Source organism: Puma concolor, chromosome D3, assembly GCF_028749965.1.
Source record: "Puma concolor isolate L17-30 chromosome D3, mPumCon1.1.hap2, whole genome shotgun sequence".
NCBI classification, from domain to species: Eukaryota; Metazoa; Chordata; class Mammalia; order Carnivora; family Felidae; genus Puma; species Puma concolor.
The window spans coordinates 20,263,354-20,281,011 of NC_141678.1; the positions used below are offsets into that span (position 1 = coordinate 20,263,354).

The 17,658-nt window shown below is 45.5% G+C and overlaps 2 long non-coding RNA genes and 1 pseudogene across 3 annotated transcripts in view; 2 read left to right on the forward strand and 1 right to left on the reverse strand.

The window, feature by feature from the left end:
* Positions 1–9,406, forward strand: part of LOC147575370 (uncharacterized) — a 284,866-nt gene extending 275,460 nt beyond the window's left edge. The window contains exon 2 of the long non-coding RNA XR_015242343.1: positions 1,424–9,406. This is a non-coding gene — a long non-coding RNA (uncharacterized LOC147575370). The remainder of the gene's footprint in view (positions 1–1,423) is intronic.
* LOC147575369 (uncharacterized) overlaps positions 1–17,658 on the forward strand; it is a 473,279-nt gene that overhangs the window by 285,427 nt on the left and 170,194 nt on the right. The gene's annotated exons all lie outside the window — the stretch shown is intronic.
* The window catches only part of LOC147575371 (immunoglobulin lambda variable 5-52-like), a 447,861-nt pseudogene that overhangs the window by 273,008 nt on the left and 157,195 nt on the right, over positions 1–17,658 (reverse strand). The window lies entirely within an intron of this gene.

Consider the following 17,658-nt stretch of genomic DNA (forward strand, 5'->3'; position numbering starts at 1 on the left):
TGGAAAGTTCTGCTCAACCGGGAAGAGACTTGGTCCTGACCAAGGTTCTGGAGACCATGCTCAGGTTCATTCAATGCATGAAGAATTCTTGGCCGTCATTTTTGTATATGTGTTGTTTTGCAATTTTTATCATTGGCATTTCACCCAGAAATTGGGTTTATAACCCATGGAAATCAGATGTTTTGGGGACCTCTGTGACATGGGGACATGCATACTAGATAACTCTTCCTTGTGGAACAAAGGAGCCATTTTGGAAAGAGCCTACCCTGGGGGCAGACAGTCCACATGCAGGGCTGCTGCCAGGACAGGGGCTCATTGATTTCAGGGGAGGGAAGATTCTACCTGTCACAGAGTCTCAAATCATATTCTCTCCTGTTCAGATTCCTTGGATGTGGAGTTAAAGATGAAGGGACATTGGGGAAGAAAACCCTTCCCTTTATCTTCATTCCCTCAGCTATGTCTTAGATCTGTTCTCAGGTGGTATTACTTCAGTCACTGACATGCTGAAGAATGGCTCACCAAGGAGGCTCATGTTGGCTAGGGCAAGGTAGAAACAACTGAAAAATGTCTTATATTTCAATCCTTAAATGTGAGTTATCCATACAATGGGATATATTTTGGTAGTAAAAGTAACTAAATACTAGTACATGCTACAACATGGATGCACCTTGAAAACATCATTCCAAGTGAAAAAAGTCATTCCCAAAAGATGTCCTATTGTGCAATTCCATTTATATGAAATGTTCAAACTGGGGATGCTATGGGGACAGAGTGTAGATCATGGATTACCAGAGGCTGAGCAAATTGGTGGGAAATGGAAGATGAATGCCAATAGTTACAGTGTTTCTTTTTAGGACAATAGAAATGTGATAGCAGTGATGTCTTCTCAATTTGGAGAATATACTAAGAGCCATTGTTTTAAACTTGTGAGTTGTATGCTATCTAAATATAACTGAAAAAAATCCTTACCGCACCCCCCGCCCAATAAACCAAAAAAGAGAAAGTTGGAAACTGGATTTAATAAGACAACATCAATTCTGGAAAACTGAATTCAAGCCAGGCTGCACTGATGTGTGAGATGGAGCCATTTAAAGTGAGGATTCCCTGGGAATTGGAGGAAGTGCACTGCACAGGCACTTCCTGGTCCTTAGTTCCCGCCATTGCAGAGTTGGAAAGAATCACTTTCTAGGACCATATCAAAGAAGCAAATAGGCTCTGTCATTTCCCAGACAATTTGGCAGAATGTGTTTCATTTTACTTTATCTTGAGAAGGAAGAGGAACAGAGACCTGAATTCTCAAGACCATGCTGCATGAAGTCCCCTCTGCACAGGGTTGGAAGCATCTTCAGAGCAAGGAGGGAGCCTGTGAGTACAGAGAAGGTTTTGGTCTCACTTTCCCATAAACTTGAACCACTGTGGAGAGTATTACTACTAGCATATGAGCAACAGTAATAATCAGCCTCATCTTCAGCCTGGAGCCCAGAGATGGTCAAGGAGGCCGTGTTGCCAGACTTGGAGCCAGAGAAGCAATCAGGGATCCCTGAAGGCCGGGAATTTACTCTATAAATCAGGAGTTTGGGGGATGTGCCTTCGAGCTGTTGGTACCAGGAGACGTAATTATATCTCCCAATGTCATTGCTGCTGCCAGCACAGGAGATGGTGACTGTGCGTCCCAGATCCCCGGACACTGAGGGAGGCTGATTCAGGGCAGACTGGGCCCAGGACCCTGAAAAGAGAAAGAACATATTCTAGTGAGTTCAGTGCTGGGGGCCCAAGTGAGTCTGAAGAGCAGACAAAGATCAGTCCAGATGTCCCTGTGGACTCTTCCTTGAAGGCCGCACCTGTGTCCTGAGTGAGGAGACTGAGGAGGACCAGAGCCCAGGCCATGGTGCAGATGCCCCAACAGCACTGCCTTCTGAGACCCCAACCCTGGGCCTGGCTCCCCAAGACCTCTCTTATCCCCTTCCCCTTGCTCAGAGGAGGGAGGGGCCTCCATGCAAATGTGCTTCCTGCACCTGCCTCTCCTCAACCCTCTGACCTGGCTCTTTATTCTAGATACTTTTGCATCCCTGGGCAGCAGAGCTTACTCAGGACTTAAAAATCTTTAACATATTATCAGTCAGGTCATACTGAGCTCATGACAGTGCCCTGGAAATAGATCCAACCCATAGATATCCTTACATTTCCTGTGATGAGAATCCGGTGGTTCCTAAGTAAGGAATCCCAGGGCTTCTCCTTCAGATGTGTGACTCAGCTGTGGGGCCAGGATGACAAGCCGGCTGAATGAGATCCAACTGCTCCGTTTCCTGGGCCTAAAGGTGGAGTTGGGGGCCGTGATTCCCCCTCACCACCTTTTTATGCCCTCAGGATGGGTCCTCATGCATCACTCCATCCTATGTCTCTGTGGTGGTTTGAGACTGAGGCTGTGGCTGAAACCTGGGTTGTTTTTCAGCACTTTGAGAAGATGATATTGGGGAGGACAACACTTTGAGGCCTCAGAGGGGCTCAGTGGGAAGGAACTCTTTACATTTCATATGGACAGCTTAAGTCACAGAAAATCCCTTCTCTAAATCCAGGCCCTCGCTGCCCCCCGAAGGTGCATTGCAGGCACCAGGGAAGGGAAGGCAGCTGAAAATCCCTCCTCTCCTCCCACTGTGGTCTTCCCTCCCCCACCCAACTCAGTACCACACCCCCTGATCCTTTCTATTCCCTGGTAGCACATTTCCTTTGGTCCAGGAACTTTCTCCAGAATGGAATGTGCCATCTGCCACACCAGGTGGCCCACCGCTCACCTCACGACTATTCAGCATGTCCCACCACAGCTTTGGCTTAGGAGTTTGCTTGTGAGGCATCTCTGGGCTCAGGGAGGAGTCAACATTAGATGTTAAAGAAACAAACCCCAGTAGAAAGGCTGAGTGAGAAAAATGAGAACAGGTAAAGATAGATTGGCTTCTCAAAATGTAGGGGAAAAAAAATACTGTCTAAAGAAGAGAAAGCTCTGTAGGATTGAAAGCCACCTAGTGGAAAGCAGAAGGTGAATTCTACTGTTTGAGGACGTGGGAAAAGGGAATGGGGTCAGGTTTGGCCTGAGGGCCCAGCTCCAGGGATCTCTCCTCAGGGCACGTTTTAGTGTCACAGGGAATATGGGACTTTCTTCCTAATGTCCTCTTTGTGCACATTGAGAAAGCCCCATTTCAAGATATGCACCTTCCTGAGGTAAAGTTTCTTCCATAGACAGAGAGTTGCTTAGTCTAGTAGTGCTTTCTAGAAAAGAATCAGTTTGGGGTAAAAACTCTAAGCAAAACTGACTAAAACTCATGTATAAACTATGGAAAATCCTCACCTCAATTCTCTTCTCATTTAGAAAACACTCACCCTCTTCACAAGGCTTTCAGTTATGATGTGATCTATCTGCTGTCCCCACAGCTTCCCATGCATCTCCCTGCTCTGAGTCTCCAGTCAACCATTGCCCAGCCCACTAGATTTCTTTCCGTTTTTCATTGGCCATAGTCCCTCTACCTCAGCACCTTTACACAGGCTACTCCTCTGCCTGAAATGCCCATATCTTTATACCTCACATGTCTGGATCTTTCTGAGGACACAGAAATGTGCCCCAACAGCCCAGTTAGTAATCCTATTCGTGGAATGAACTAAGTGGGGAAGTTGAGCTAAGGTATTTGCCCAAAGAGTTTCCAGCTGCATTCAGGCAAGTTACAAAAAAATATTCCCAGCCAGGTCTGAGGAGAAGGCCACAAAATAGAACTGTAGTTTTGTTATATGTCACCCTGGCAAATGCCACACTTGGTGTTGTGCTTTTACTCTCTTGGTTTCTCTCTGCAGTCACCCATGGCTTGGAGGAAGGGAGGGGCAGAGGACCTGCTCTTTCCCACGTTACCCCTTCCCGGAAAACACAATTCTGGCTGCACAGAAGGCTGATGACTTTTTCATCCCTGCTCTGAATGAAGAGGATGAGCAAAGGCTTCCAGTCGAACTGAGCTCTAGTAGCCCCTTTTCCAGAAACCAAAACCTGGCTGGGAACATGGCATTCCCTTTCCACCTCTCCTTAGGGTGGGTGCTCACACCTCTCTGTCCTCAGCCTCTGCAGTGGCCTGAGATTGGGTCTGGGACTAAGTTTTAGGGGTGTTTACTGTATTGTGCAGAGAAGGGACTTAAGAGTTTTCCCCCTTAGGAGGAAAGGGGAGAAAGAAGCTGAGGCCTGGAGAAACCTCAGCAGGACTTTGGGGATGGGGTTTGGTGGGGGGATGTCATTGCAGTCCCCAAATCTAGGCTCTTGCTGCCCCCTGGTGGCTTAGCTGAGACAGCCCAAAACCAAGAATAAGGAGGAGACTAGGGAATCGGCTTCACCTCCCTTCCACCCTTTCTCCCTCTCCTTCCAAAATGGAATTTGGTCCCCACCCACCACCCCTGATGTCTGTGTAATGCACTCTATGCTCCATGGATAAGTTCCTGATGCTCCATCTAGGGTAGAATCTGTCACCTGACACACTCCCAGCTCAGGACCACTAGCTTCCCCAGGGACCCTTGTCAATGGATCACTACCTGGGAGGCAGGTCTCTATTCAGAGCAAGAGGAATGTGGAATAAAAATTGAAGCCAATCCTGGCAGTAGACATGCAAGAGAGAAATGGGACAAAGAGAAAACATTTTGGAGTTTTTAAATGTCTGACATAAAACTCAAGAGGGGAGAAACTGAGGAGGTCCTAGGAACCCTGGAAAAGATTTTGTGTTCTCAGCAGGTGAGGAGGAGTTGAACAGGGCTCAAAGGACCCTCAGCCTGAGGGTCTAGCTCTAAGCACCTCCTGTCAGAGGGGAGTCCTGTCTGGGAAATCTCGGACTCTAGTTCCACCCATGAAGAGATGTGTGAGTTTTTTTTAACACAAAGTTGTATGTAGGGAATTGAGAGCTAAACTGTGGCTCTAGAGATATCAGGTGTAATCATTTACAAGTCCTGTAATTGTTATCACATTTGGGGAAAGGTCCTATACAAATATGGTTAAATTAGGATCTTGAGATGGGAAGAGTGTCCTGGATTGAGATAAGAAGAGGGCCTGGATATATATCACAAGTGTTCCTATGAGAAAGACACAGGGAGATTATACACACACACACACACACACACGCACATGTACGCACACACGTGTGCACACACACACACACACACACACACACAAACACGCACCGGAGATGACCATATGAAGGAGAAGGCAGAAATTGGAGTGATGGAGCCACAAGCCAAGGAATTATGGCCACCACCAGCAATAGGAAAAGGCAAGGAATGGATCTACTTAGAACCTCTGGAAGAAGTTTGGCCCCCATTAACACATTGATGTTGGCCCAGTGTTGGTGATTTCTGACCTCTGGCCTCCTGAACTGTGAGGGAATAAATTTCTTTTGATCATTGCTGTCCAGTCTGTGATTTGTCACAGCTGCCACAGGAAACTCATACATAAAGTCAGTACTCTATTCTGGAATGACTGGACATTGCAGATCTGGCTTCCTAAGGAGTTTGTTACTAGAGTTAGAGCTCTCAGCCTCCCAGTCTCCTAGCTCCCCTTCCTTACTTGCTCTGATCACAGGGTGGGTGGTACGTTTTTGGTGGTCCATCTGTCTTGCCCTGAGGGGCTCTGTACTCTTGACCATTTCCAACACCCATGAAGCTCAGGCATCCTTGCTGGTACCTCTCTCTTTGCCACTCACTTGACTTCTACGTTTAAGCCTCACCAACAGGCTTCTATCACTTCCAGGTCCTGCCATCTCTATTGCTACCACAGAACCCCCTTCTTCCCTGCCTCCCCAACCTGGCCCTAGCTTAGAGGAGAGCCACCCACTGAACTTTTTGATGATGCTGGTGCTTCTCTGCCAGCACATTCCTCATTGCTCAAGTAAATGCTGTGTCTGCCAGGCCCTCCTGAGAATCATCTACCCTGGGGAGCTGTCCAGCCTTACCTGGTAGAGCCACTCCTGCCAAATGCTTCTGAAGCCATCATTTTCTCAGTCTTTCTAAGGGTCATCGTCCTGGCGGTGAGCTTGCAGATTGTCTCAACATCCTTGGCAGTTAAGAGTGCTTCTAATAGGGCTTCTAATAATAAACTCCCTTCATCCAAACTGAGTTTCTGCCCCTTGATCCTGCACCCTCACAATCCAGCCCTGTGCATGCTCTTCCAGTTCCTACCGTATATAATTGATTGGTTGTGCAGCTCCTATGCCCTGTACACCCTCTTGTCCTGGTTTTGTGCTGACATAATCCTACTTATTGGCCCACAGGCCTGCATGACAGGAAGGGATGGATCCACTCCCCCCCCCCCCCGGGGGGTGGTGAATATTATTTCAGAGCACAAGCTTCTGTACCATCTCCAAGCAATGGCAGGGTAGGGATGAGCCCTAAATTAAGAGGGGGTCACTTCTGTCAGCTTGTATATATCAGGGGAATTATTGATTCAAGACTTTTGGGCGCTTGGATCCACATGGCTCCTTCTTGTGGCTCAGGACCTGTAGTTATCCATTCAGGGCCCTGACTGGCATATAGCAAAGCTGCCTGGTGGAGAGATCACTGCTTTCTGGAGGTCTGCTACTCTGAGGACTGAGTTCTGGGCCTCAGCTTTCCCCGACCTCTGCACAGGTAGGATGCCTTTTTCAACTAATAAGGAGGACTTTTGGCTTTCACTCAAGGCCTGTCCTTGCTGATTTGTACTCCCAGACTTTTACGTTTTGCAAATTATCAATTGCACTTAGCAAGACTCTTATAACAGTGAAAGCAGTAGGGTGGTCCCCACACTCTTCAAAAGTACCCGTTTCCTTGTATTTCTCAATTGCCTGACACGTGGCCCTGCTTTTGCATATTGTCTTACAGGTAAACCACCTCTGTTCCCCTCCAGTAAAAATTTAAACAATCACATTACTCTATGTTCTCCTATCCCTAATCCCCTAGTTGGAGTCTTCATTGCTCCAGAATCTTATTTCTGTGTCTCCTTTCTCAGACATACCTGCCCCTAGAGTAGCCCAGACTGTCCTAGTTTTAGGCCTGACTGCTCCCTGTCCTGAAATACCCATAAGTCTCAGGCAAACCAGGCTAATTAGTCACCCTCGTGATGCCACCTGTCGTGGGCCGGGTCTTCCTGGACACTGATGCTGAGGTGGAAGTGAGCACATAGAAGAGTGCTGTTGGTGTCACCCCTGTCCCATGCAAAGGAAGAGAAGAAGCAGGATCAGGGAATGAGCCCCCGTGGTGTGACACTTCAGCCCCTCCCAGGGACACTCTCCCAGTCAGAGACGGACATGCAGAAGACAAAAGGAGGACAGTGCCTGAGAAGAATAAAGGGGAGAGAGAGCAGGAGTCAGCAGGGAGAGCCTACAGACAGCAGTGGAGATGTATCACCTGAGAAGAGAGAAGGGTGCAGAAGGAGGATTAGAGAGTAAGAGCCTCCAAACTCAGAGCAGCAGTGAGAAAATCTCAACCTGCCCATTGGGGAGCTCCAGAGCAGAGGTAAGCATAGAGAAATCCCAGTTTTGAGAATCGGCGAGGCCTTTCACATTGACATGCTCAGTCACTGCCAGGCAACGGCCCAGGAAGCACATCCCTTAACTAGAAAGCTAAGGCAGATCCTGAAGATACCTGTACTGACATCCTGGAGGCAGGTTTCCTTAGGCAGGCAGATCTGAAAGGCTCATCTGTGGTTGCCCTACTTGGGCTATGGTGCAGTCTTAGCCAACTCCAGGGGCATTTCTGGAGCTGAGACAGCCCTTCGGGTGTTCCCATATTACAGCAGGACAGCCTGGACTGTATACTGGTGCATCCAACAATCACTACATGCAGGCTGCTCCGGAGAGGGACATGACTTTGAGAGGGCAAATCCCTCCTGGGAGAGAAGTTTCAGGAGAATACTGGAAGGTGAGGACTCTCTGTCCCTCCAGCATCAGGGATGACATGACTTTCATGGAATCTGGACCACTCATCATAGCATCCGCTTCATTGGCCCAGCAGCATATGGTCATTTTCACTTCTCTCAGTCAACAAGCTCCTATAAATGCTAGGAATGAGAAGTCCTATGGAGCAGGGAACACACAGAACATTTCCACTATAACATACTACACATTTAAAAACTTCAAGCATGTGAACCCCTTGGTCAACTTGGGAAGAGTCTCAGGAATTGGGGGCAGGGGGAAGAGCCTTCAAAACTCATGTATCTGTTGCTATAGGCATGTTTAGAAATCAGCATATCCTCAGAAGTTGAATAACAATAAAATGCCTGTGCATAAATAACAGGGTCAGAGACCTGCCACCAGACTGGAAGTTGTGCCGGATGGGGTGCCAATCCCCATTGTCTGGGGTCCACAAGGCAGAGGCCCCATGGAGGTCAGCAGAAGGTACTGGATGCTTCCTGCAAGAAGTAAGCAGAGGGTTTCTCTTTAGTGATATATTACTGGTGGATTTTCAGGCACTCCAAGATACAGGAATCACTATCTTATTTAATTTGTTCAAGAATAATTTGCCCACACAATCAATCACGATGCAAACATAAGAAGTACAATGGTTTCAAATTAAGAAATAAAATAATTTGAATTAGACATGATTTATAACCTATAAAAACAAAGTGAATTTCCTGGATAACATTAAAAACTAATTCACCATACACCTGAGTTTTATCAGTGGGAGGGCATAAACACAAAGGAAGCTTGTACAGTACAAATTAAAAGGGCACAATAGTTGGAGAAGATCTCAAAATGTATGATATGCAGATGTATCACATTCTTACCATCACTATAACAATCCATCATAAACTTAGGGGCTTAAAATAATAGAAAGTTATTTTCTTACAGTTCTGGGAGCCCAGATTCCAAAATGAGGCTGACAGGACTGAAATCAAAGAGTCAGATGGGCTGGCTCCTTCTGGAGTTTCCAGGGGAGCATCGGATTCCTCGCTCTTCCAGCTACTAGAAGCCAACAGAATTCCACATAGCTGGCAGCTATGTGATGCTAGTTGCTGCTCTGTGGTCACCACGCTTTCTCCTTTTCCGTCCTCAGGTCTGCCTCTGAGGTCTGCCTTCCTCTTAGAAGGACACTCATGATTACATTCTCGAGCACCAGATAATCCAAGAAAACGTGCCTTGACTTTCTGTTAGTCAGGGTTCTCCAGAGGAGCAGAACCAATAGGAGATACATAGATCCACATACATATATGATTATGTGATTCTGGAGGTTGGGAAGTTCCACAATCTGCAAGCTTGGAGACCCAGGGAAGCTGTTGGTGTGATTCAGTCTGAGGCTGAAGATCGGAGAACCAGAAATGCCGATGTTGCGAATCCCAGTCCGAGAACAGAAAAAGATGGTGTAAGATGTTCCAGCTCAATAGTGAGACAGGAAAAAATAAAAGTCAAGTTCCTCCTTCCTCGGCCTTTTGTTCTATTCAGGCCCTCAATGGATTGGAAGGTGCCCACCCATATGGGGGAGAGCATCCCACTTTGCTGAGTCCACCAGTTCAAATGCTAATCCCTGGAATTCATCTGGAGACATCCTCACAGACATACCAGAAAATCATGTTTAATTTGGTCTCCCCATGGCCATTGAGGTCGGCATGTAAAATGAACTGACACAGTCCCTACATCAAGATCCTTAATCACATCTGCAAAGTGCCTTTTACCGTAGAGGTAACATTCACAACTTCCAAAGGTTAGAACTGGATATCTTTGGGGGCTAGTACTCAGGCCACCACACCTACTGAGGTGCACGTGCAGGAAACACTCTGAGGGGCTGTTCTCAATCTGTTTTGCACAGTCTTGCCCTAATATATCCCAGAAACGGGAGCTCTCTGCAACCAATGTTTAAAAGTTACTATTAAACGGCCTGTCGTTTTCTTTAGCTAATTCCAATGCTCAGGGAAACCTGGGAGGCTATTTGTACTGTTTGAGCCTCCACAAAGGGAGAACTCCAGGGAAAGAAAAGTTCCAGAAATACCCACTGGTACAATCCTGTCCTGTTCACAGTCGAGCTCGTAGTGCTCTTGTCATTACCTAAGCGATGAGCCACCCAGCCACCCCACTTGCTATTGCTTCCATTCAAAGAAGTATTAACAGGACGTTTTCCTTACACAATTAAAGAAATTTTAGGAAGTCGCCTATGCATTCTCACACTTGTCCCCAGCAGGTTTATTTTTTAAGGATTCCATCCCTCCCATCGCAGGCATGGAGGGGTTACCAGTGTGAAGTCCCCAGGACATCCTGGGCAGTGCCTCTCAACCTCCTGCTCCTTCCTCCTTTGATGTCTGCAAAGATGCCAGGCCCAGCCCCTGGCCAGAGTTACAGAAACAAAGGACAAAATGACCAGGATGTGATGCCACCAGGGAGAGGAGAGGCCTCTCCCGTCAGTCCCTGTGAAGTGGCTGCCTCTCCGGGAGGAGAAAATAAGAAGCATGAAGCACCACTGGAGGCCCAGGTCTGTTCGCAAGTTCCCTAGTGGACTGAGCAAACATTCATGATACACGGGGATGTGCTTATTTCTTTTCTTTCATCTAGCAGGATAACTGGAATCAGGCCAGGAGGAGAGTGGCACACCAGACAAACCCACCAGCTTTTTTTTTTTCCACAGATGGGACAAAAGAACCAATTGTGAAATATTTCACTGAAATGAAGAGGCCGATGCATGTGCAAAGCTTGGTACAGGGACAGTGGGTTGGGGTCTGTGGGAAGGCAATTCTGTACAGAGCCTGTCCCTCTGGACAGGTCTGTCCCTCTAATTCTCCCCCATTTCTGTCCCAGGAAGTACTGTTGGAGTGTCAGGTCAAAGGAGAGACCCTAAAGGGAGGGTCTCATCTGTCCCCACTTCTCTTTATTCCTTCTGCAAATCTTGAAGGCTTTCTTGTTACCAGGGCTTTGGCAATGGACTTGCAGAAGAATGACCCCAATAAAGGGCTATCTTGAACAGAATGTGGTGAAAGCAAAGTTGAATGCATGGGTGTCGCCTGTGGACCAGTTGGTTTAGGGGGAATTTAACCATCAGTTTGTGCTTGGAGCATCTTGAATGCACCAGACAAGACTCTTTGGGTCCCCTGCTCCTGACTTCCATGCATCGGATGGCAGCCATATTCTGGGCCCTGTTACTCAGCAGAGATGGTCTTATTTTCCCAGAGACCTGTGACCCAGAGAGGATTCCTTGTGTCCTTCATTAAGAGCCAGAAGAAGAATTCAGAGAGAAACCCAGCCACAGAAGCAGAAATGCCCCTGTACAGAAAGAAGCAGGAATAAGAGTAGGGAAGAGTCCCATGAGCTCAGAGCAGAGTTTGCTCTCAATTCCCTGGTGGGCTAAGTACCAGCGCTCAAATATGACACATAGTCATAATCTGCCTTGTCCTCAGGGTGGAGCCTGGAGATGGTAGGGAAGCTGGGCTGCTGGATCTCGAGCCAGAGAAATGGTACGAGATTCCAGAAGGCTAAGAACCGACAGTATCAATTGGAGTTTAGAGGCAGTGCCTGGGCCTCATTGGTGCCAGGACACCTCATGATATCCCCAGGCTCACTGCTGCTTCCAGAGCTTCTGTCCCAGAGCCCTGGATGCTGAGGAACATTGAGTCAGGGCAGACCGAGCCCCAAGCTTGAAAACAAAAACAAAGATATTTGGTAAGTTTAGGACCAATGCCCTAATTGAGCAAGAATAAGTTCACCCAAAATCAACAATGGAGTATTTCATTTAGAGCCCACCTCCTGAGCCCACAGCTGGGCAGGACAGCCCTGGGTGGGGTTGTTTATCCCACCAGGCTGCCCCGTTTTGGAATGGAGACTGGAGAGTGGGTTTCATGCCTATCTGCTCACCGAGCCTTGACCATTTTCACTGCCCTATCTGGTTCCAGACCCTGAGTCTGGGGCCCTCCAAAATGTTGTGCTTCCTGGGACCCTCGCCAGGAAGGTATGGTTGAAAGATCTGTTTCAAAATAGATCTGAGGCAGAGTCCCAAGGGAGACAGAGCTGCTGAGCAGAGGTTACTCAAGGGAGAAGAGCTGAAACCACAGGACTCCAGAACTGTAAGTCCAAGTTCATTCGGGGGTTCCACAACAGTCCAAACAAACGTTCATGGTATGTATCTATATAGTAAGTCATTCCTTCATCTCTTCCTGTCATTGAAATCTCAGGAGCAGTTTAGAGCACCAGTGAGCCTAACCCTCACCCTCCCTAGGAGACCGGGCAGAGCCCTGGATGGTGGTGAGGGACCCTGGTGCCCAAACAAGGGCTCCTTGCTGTGTCCCTGATTGTGGCTGCATTTGCCATACAGAGGTAAACACACTGCTTGCCGTGGCTTCTCCTAGGCCACAGTCCTAGCAACACTACCACCCTCTCCCCTACCCTTGGAAACCGGTTGTGTCGGACTCATTCGTCTTACCTGCTGTGATGCACATAATAAATAGATGCCCAGGGGCTCAATCTCCAATATGGTGGCCACTAGCCACACGTGGTTATTAAGCACTTGAAATATATCTAGTGACCCTGTGGAATTGAATTTTTAATTTAACTCGATCTAAATTTAAATTTAAAATATGACCATTCGGTTATCGTCTGGAGCAACTTGAGTATGTGAATGAATCTACTTTTTCAACCAAATTTTATGAAATCTAAATACAGATCAAGCATTACTGATGAAAATTTAGCCATGAACTGAGATTGCAATGAACTGAGAAAGATTTAGAAGACTTAGTACCAAAAGAATGAAGGTAAAATATCACAGTAATGATGTTTAAAATATTGACTATATGTTGAAATAGTAATATTTTGAATTCATCGTAACCCAATATGTGTTCTACATTTAATAATAAAATATATTATTGAAATTAAAAAAGAAATTCTTGCCAGAGTCCTCCCCTTTTAGAGACCATATTCCAGACACATCATTATGCATCCAAAAGAGTGTTTGCCCATATAAATTAGGCATAATTCATTAGTCCCAGATTTTAATGCTGTGTTCATAATTCTCTGCCTCAGCACCCCCAAAGTATTATAAAGTCCATGAAAGCATTGCTAGCTAGTTATTGAATGAATAGAAGGAAATAAATATTACATATATTTATGATTGTATATGAAGAGGATTATATTGTATGTGCTTAGCTGTACTTGATTATTTTTTTTACACCTAACAGTGGAGACATTGCAAATTTAACACGGTGCCTGAAGACTTCTTAGATATTTTTTTTCATATTTGCTTCTCTCTCATTCTTCCTAATGTCAAGGGGTCAAGATGAAGTTCCAGGTGTTACCTTTGACCCTCACTCACCCTTATGACCTGAATCCTCTCCAAAAGCAAGCCCTGCTGTTCTACCTCCAGGATGTCCTCAAAACCAGAGGCAAGCCAGGATCTCCCACGAGAACCACATAGCAACCATAGGGACCTTGAAATGTACCTGAGGTTATGTCATAACCCTACTCACAAACTCTGTATTAGCATGGCTTGTAGGAGATTCAATAATAATATAACTATATAAATAGAAAAGAATCACCACCAAGCATCTCACCACTTGGGAAAAGCCATGTTTTTATTGTTTTGTAAACAACTGTTCCAAGTCAGTTGTTCTCAAACTTTTTGGTTCCAGTATCTTTTTATACTCCTAAAAATCATGGAGTTACCCCCAAAGATTTTGTTCGTGTGGATAACATCTTTCAATGTTCACCAGATTAATTAAAATTGAAAAACATTTTTAAAATGTTTACTTTAATTATACATAACAATACTAAGCAAACCACAGGTAAATAAATATAATTTATACGTATTTTATTATATGCAAGCGTACCTCAGATATATTGTCAGTTCAGTTCCAGACCACTGTAATAAAGTGACTATCACTAAATTAATATCACAAATATCAATATAGAGAGCCAAATGAATTTTTTGGTTTCCCAGTGCATATGAAAGTTATGTTTATACCATACTGTAGTCTATTAAGTGTGCAATAGCATTATGTCTAAAAAAACAATGTACATACCTTAATTAAAATACTTTATTGCTCAAAACAGCTAACCACCATCTGAGCTTTCAGTGAGTCGCAATCACTGTCGCCACAAAAATATAATAATAATGAAAAAAGTTTTCAATATTGTGAGAATTACCAAAATGGGACACAGAGACACAAAGTGAGCAAATGCTATTGGAAAAATGACGTAGATAGACTTGCTCAATGCAGGGTCGTCACAAACCTTCAATTTGTAAAAACAAACAAACAAAACCAAAAACCCAGTATCTGCAAAGTACAATGAAATGAAATAGGACTGTATTCAAAGATTAGAAAAAAAAAATGAGGCATTGAATTTTTTTTCCTTTCCACAAATCTTTTTAATGTCTGGCTTACTGTAAAACTGTTGGATGTGCACATTGACTTCTGCACTAAGTCTGTTGCAACATGTTGCGTTGGTTGAAGTGTGTAAAGAAAAACTTCCCTCACAGAGTTTGGAGGCACAGAGGAACCCTTTGTACTGAAGCGATCCCAAGAAAGAAGTGCATGAAGGTGTGAGGCCTGGTTTTAGGGCAGTGGTCAGAGAGCAGAGGGGAGGGGCTAGTGTGGGGCAGAAGAATGGTCAGTCACCTAAATGTTCCCCTGGTTGATGCCCATGAACTAAGAGAAGTATGACAGCAGGGACACTGAAAGCTTAAGAACAAAGTCTCCTACCTCTTGGTATTCCCATAGTGAAACTTGCTGAGGTTTCTCACAAGAGGCTTTGACAATGGATTTGAGCTTAAAAATAGGATTGGAAGTCTCCTTATTTGAGGACAGTAGAGGATGCATCCTGTGATGACTTTTGCATAATCTCTTCCCCTAGAATTTAGGAAGATCTGTGATTTGCTTCTACTCAATAAGCACTGCAAAGGTGATGAGATGTCTCTCCTTGATTAGGTTACATTAAATGGAAAACATGGCTGGATGTCACTCCTGTGATTACATTATGTGCTGTAAGATTCCCTCTTAATGAGATATTGCTATTTACACCAACGTGGATGAACCTAGAGGGCGTTGTGCTAAGTGAAATAAGTCAGACAGAAAAAGGAAAACATCATATGATTTCACTTATACAAGGAATCTAAAAACACAAAACAAATGGAAAAAACAACAACAACAAAAAACAAAAATACAGAGAATAAACTGGTAGTTGCTAGGTAGGGGCTAATCAGTGATGGAAAGTGGGAGGTATATAGACTTCGAGTTATGCAATGCATAAGTCATGGGGATGAAATGTATAGAATAGGGAATACAGTAGGGTATTGTAAAAGTCTTGTACAGTGACAGATGGCAGTTACACTTGTAGTGAGCAGAGCAAAATGTATAGAGTTGACAAATCACTATGTTGCACACCTGAAACGAATATAACATTATGTGTAAACTACACTATGTTTAAAAATATAATATCTTATACATTACTACATATTATATGTAATATAATAAATACAAGTAATACATAATAAAAGTAGAATAATATATTTTTTAGAGATTCCATCTTAGCAAACTGGAAAGAGGTCCCCCTGCTGGTCAGGAAGAAGCACACAGCCATGCCTATGGAGAGAGCCATGTGGCAGGATGCTGTGGGCCACCTCTAGAAACCAGAAACACCGACAGCCAAAGGCCCTCAGAAAGCCAGGGCCTCAGTCAAAGCAGCAAGGAAATGAATTCTGCCAGTCAACTTGCAAGCAGATTTTTTTCTCAGTTGAGCTACTGGAATAGAATGCAGCAGCCACCATACTTTCATTTCAGCTTGGAGAGACACCGAGCAGGAGACCCTGCTAAACTGATCCAGGGAAGTGGAGTAATAAATGAGTATTGTTTCAAGCCACTAGATTCATGGTGGTTTACTACCCGGCAATGGAAAACTGGATAATAATACCTGGATCGTCTGGGTCACTTTGGTCCAAACCAGGTAGAGACAGGTAAGATGGAGGGAGACTTTTGTTGCTGAGTGCAGGAGTGCCCGGACCCATGGACCCATACTGAGGTGCAGAGGGATGTATTCGGGTGACATGGTCCCTGAACTGTCTCAGCCCAATGAGAAGCCCTTGTTCTTCCCATAGTCTTACCACTGAAGAGGGAGACAGTCTGCATCCCAAGGCCCAGAGGAAGGAGGGAGCTTTTATTTTTGCGAAGCTTTGTCCCCTGGGAAACTGTTTTTCTTTCCCACATCATCATAAAGAGCAACAGGAATTGTATGGGGTCCCCTTCCTGAAGCACCTACGCCCCTAGGGTGATGAGCGGAAAGGACAGGAGAAATCACAGCCTGACTGCCTGGTTGGTTTAAAGGTCTGGAACACTGCAGGTTTTAATCTTCATCCTTAATAGTTTTCATCTTTGATCTTTTAAGCTTCAATTCCCAGTGGGCTTGGAGCACCGCAGATAAATGCTATGACTATCAGTGATAATCAGCCTCGCCCGAAGGCTGCAGTCCAGCGAAGGTCAAGGACCCAGTATTGCCACACCTGGAGCCTGAGAATAGAGCTGGAATCCCTGAAGGCAGAGGACTCACAGCATCCATCTGGAACATGGGGGCCATTCCCGCTCGTTGTTGGTGCCAGAAGACAGGGTTGTAGGTTCTAGTATGGCTGCTGCTTCTGTGCAGGAGATGCAACAATCTGTCTCAAAGTCCCAGACACAGAGGGAGGCTGGGTCAAGGAAGAACTGGGCCCAGGACGCAGAGAGGGAGGAGAAATGCAGAGAAGGTGACCCAGGTGAACCTGGGAAGAGGCAGAGAAGCGTCAGTCCAGGCACCCACATGACCTCTTCCTTGAGGACACTCACCTGTGTCCTAAGTGAGGCGGGGAAGGGAAGGGAAGTGGAGCCAAGGCCATGGTGAAGACACCCCAGAGCTCTTCCTCCTCAGACCCCAATACTCGGGCAGGGCACTCAAGACTTTCTTACCCCCTCTGCATAGTTTGAGATGCAAGGGGGCTCTCCATGCAAGTTTGCTCCTGAACTCTGATAATTCTTAATTCCTCCTCTGCCCCAGGCCCTGAGGCTTAGCACCCAGAGGAGCATGAAGATGACCTGCCCCAGGCAGGAAAGGTGTGGGGGACCTAAGTCCTCTTCCCAAGAAATTACTTGGAGGCCGGATCTGTGGGGCCTGGAGCTACAGAAGTACCACCTCCAGGGATCAGTGAGCACTTGGCCTTCTAGTGAGTTTCCCTCTATTTTTTTCGTAGTTCTAAAATAAAAATAGCTCTATTTTCATCGCTGGTCAAGAAAAAAATATGATAGAAAAAGTTCCAATAAATACAGAAAGGTATTTTAATATACCCAGTGTTATTTTACTGACCATCTTCTGGACACCTTGGCCTGCTTATTTTGTGTGTCTCCCAAAAGGTGGAGCCCATGTAACTTTCACTTCCTCCCAGGAATACTGTAAACATTCATAAAGATTACTTGAAGCAATGAATGAATGAATGGAATATTCATGTTTTAATTTTATGTGAAGAGGACTGCATTGTATGATCAATCATGTGATCTGCACTTTGCTTTCAATTATTACAGACCTCATCTTTTCAGTGTATCAATTGCAGTCAACACCAAAACAGCAATCAGGCCTCAGGGCTCCTGAGCAACTGGGAGGAGCCTGCCAGCCTTTGTAACTTTGCATACCAGCCCCTTTGTTTTCTTCAGAGAGTTAGTTACAACTTGCCACTTTAAAA